The 3,393-nt window shown below is 41.3% G+C and overlaps 1 pseudogene; it reads right to left on the bottom strand.

Annotated features, from left to right (window-relative positions):
- Window positions 1-515: 515 nt before the first annotated feature.
- Window positions 516-3,149, bottom strand: LOC114208166 (NADH dehydrogenase [ubiquinone] iron-sulfur protein 5 pseudogene; annotated as a pseudogene).
- Between the last annotated feature and the right edge of the window lie 244 nt (window positions 3,150-3,393).

Raw genomic sequence — 3,393 nt, 5'->3', positions numbered from 1 at the left:
GAAATTCTCCCCCAGGCCTAACACATTAGCCTGCCAAAAGCCTTTACAAATGACTTCTTCACATTCACAAGTAGACTGACTAGAAATACAGCAACACGTCTTGCAGGCTAATTCACTGTACTGACAAAAACAGCAGCTATAGCTTAAGAGGTAAAATGTATTCACTCTTCAATCATCGTAGGAGCACACACTTTAATATATATCTCCATGCTTGCATTATTGGATGATTTGTGATCATATAACATCTTTGGGACTTGGTCTCCTCATCTGTAAACTGACTGGACAACTCTCAAGTCTGTTCAATGAAAATTCTAGGTAAATTTTTTTACCAAGCAATTATATTCACTTTTTGGACCCATTCTGTTTCTCCTATAGTGTTCTTACTGCTAAGTATAGCCATGATCTCACATGACTTTTTTTTTTTTAAATAAGATAGAGCAATCCTTTATTTTTAGACATTTGCACAAAGAAGTTTTCAGTAAGTCAACTTTCCAGCTGAAGAGAGAACATGAAAATCAGCTTCCAGCCATCAACTCTGCATAGAGCCTAGGATCCTCCTTGCCCAAGTGGTGAGGTGGAGGTGTGTATTTAGCTTATCCTGCTGCCTCCTGGTGTAACTCAGGCATTTCATCATTTTCTGCCAAAGGAGACATTGTAGGAAATCATCAAATTCAATCTTGCGCTTTCTCTGCACGGATACCACCAATTCCAGGTGCACATTCTATCCATTTTTTTTTTTTTTTTCCAAAAGCATGGCATTGACCTGGAATCTTGTTAGGCTGCTCAGCACTTTGGACTGTCATCCAATGAGCTAAGTTAAGGCCCAGCCTTTTCTGCACATCAAAGAAAGGTATGGTGGTCCACAAGGGTCTCCTCACTGGCTACTGCTACTGGATGGTCTCTCACACTATTTTATAGTTAGTTCTACATGTGAGTTGTTTCCCTATGACTTCCTTGAAGACAGAGGTTTTGTTTTACTTGGTCCTTGTAGCTGAGTTTCTTACACGGTTATTAGCTTGCAGTAGGCTTCAGTAAACACTGAGTGAAATGCAAATATGAATAACTAAGTCACAAAACAACACCCAAAATACTCCACACATGAGCTAACTTTGTGAATTCAGTTTTCTTTATGGTTCTTAACAGTTCCTTACATCCTGAAAAAGTCATTTTTAGATAAAATCAGTCATGTTGTACTTCATCAGAGCAACCTTAAGATCTTTTGGCTATTTGGGCGCCTGGGTGGCTCAGTTGGTTAAGCGACTGCCTTCGGCTCAGGTCATGATGCTGGAGTCCCGGGATCGAGTCCCACATCGGGCACCCTGCTCAGTGGGGAGGCTGCTTCTCCCTCTGACCCTCTCCCCTCTCATGCTCTCTCTCACTTTCTCTCTCTCTCAAATAAATAAATAAAATCTTTAAAAAAAAAAAGATCTTTTGGCTATTTGATAGTAGGAAAATGGAGGGGCAGGGCTATTTGATGAATTAATATAGTCTACCTTCTTCCAAACTGAGGGTTCTAGAGGGGAGGGAGATGGGGGGATGGGTTACCCTGGTGATGGGTATTAAAGAGGGCACGTATTGAGTGGAGCACTGGCTGTTATATGCAAACAATGAACCATGGAACACTACATCAAAAACTAATGATGTAATGTATGGCGATTAACATAACATAATAAAAAAATAAAATCCATATAGCACTTGGAAAAAAAATATATAGCCTACCTTCTTCAAAAGGAACTTAGGGCAGTTCACAATGCCCCACAATGCACCAAAAGAGGTTGGATCTGGCAAACTTCACCTGAGGCCCAGAAGCCCTGAAGCTACCTCCCCAGAGAGAGAGAACTGCTCACATGAATTTGCATGATAAGAACAGAGGCACCCAAAAAAGCACCAGAACAACAAGGCAAATGACGAACACATCAGGCTAGTGGGGGAGCGGTAGTAATTTTCTTCCTGATGAACTGACCTCAAAGATTCCTTGGGTCACTTGAAGAACATTTGGTAAAATATGTAAATACTAGTTTTTCTTCTTACCTCTAGTAGAGAAAAAGTACTTCGATAGCCTAGCAGGAAAGAGAGTTGTTAAAAAATAAGTTTCAGAAAAAGGTAAAGTCATGGTTCCCATACAGCTATTAAAATGAACATGGGTTAAAGAATTTTTTTTAATCAAATGATATGAGGGATCCAGGGAGAGGTTATAAACCAGTTCAAAGGAAAAGTCAAAACAGCACAAACTCATAAGGATTAAAGGAACATTGCAAATAGGGCAAAACTAGTTTCTCCATGTGGTAGAGGAAGTAAATTAAAATTACTGCTGGATCAGACATAATATACGGATCTTTTAGTTCCCTACGACTTACAGAGTGGCAGAATAGTGCAAAGACAATGCACTGGGCTAGAATCTGATCATCTGGAAGGGTATGCTGTGGATAAGGTTAGTTTTCCATCGAAACACAAAAGTTTTTCTACAGCGTTGATTTGACCTTCGGCCCTAACAGCTTTCTTTAAACTAACAGATGTTTTGGCCATGTTTTGGCAAGCAAATTGCTGTCACTTCATAACTGGATTCTCAACTGGTATCTGAGATGCCAATATTTCATAGTGTTTATTAAAATAATGCCACACATGTAGCAGAACAAACCTTGTATTTTTAAAATTCTTAGGAATCTGACATTCTCTACTAGGTATTCTCTACCTCTGAACAGAAACAGGACACAGGGTTTTCCTAATAAACAGGGCCAAATTATTTTCTCAAAACGTAATACTGACTCTGCTCAAATACTCAGGTGTGTATTCAGTTGACACCCTAGGGTGCTGTGCCATGAACTACGGAAGACAATCTGGGCTGGAGAAGGTTTGAAGGCTGGTGTTCTCTATTACCAGGCTTTGTTCATACTTGCAACAACGGCTTCAGGAGTAGCATCTCCCTGATGGGCCCACAGTATTTCCACAGTTTTAGAACCGTTCTCACTGGTGTCTGTGCTCCTTTATGTCAGCTGCCCAACTGGCAGAAACAAAGGTACAGCCCTGCAAGGAAGACTCTAGAGGCAAAGGCAGGAACAGATTTGCAAGCTGAATGCTTCTTCGCTCTGCCACCATCCCCTGGCAAGCAGTGACCTCACCCCTTGGTCATCCTCCTCCTGCACCACCATGGGGGTCTCCCCTTGTTATACTACTTCAACCCAGGCACAGGGGAGCCTTTGTTCACTATCCTAACTTGTTTTGTGGGTGTATCTATTCTTTGGACTTCATTCCCTCAGTTCCCTCCAGGAGCTCTGCTCAATTCCCTCCTAGCCTGCACCACTGCTTCTCAGGAATGTTTCTCTTATCTGTTTTCCAGTCAAGGCAGTTGGCAGCTTTACTCAGAATCTAAAGACTCATGTAATCTTGAGCAAG

This window comes from Eumetopias jubatus, unplaced genomic scaffold (assembly GCF_037043125.1).
Source record: "Eumetopias jubatus isolate StellerSeaLion01/CBP00866 unplaced genomic scaffold, mEumJub1_p1.0 scaffold_2, whole genome shotgun sequence".
In the NCBI taxonomy this organism is placed as follows: Eukaryota; Metazoa; Chordata; class Mammalia; order Carnivora; family Otariidae; genus Eumetopias; species Eumetopias jubatus.
The sequence above is the reverse complement of the archived record's forward strand: the minus strand, read 5'-3'. Positions and strand labels throughout refer to the sequence as shown.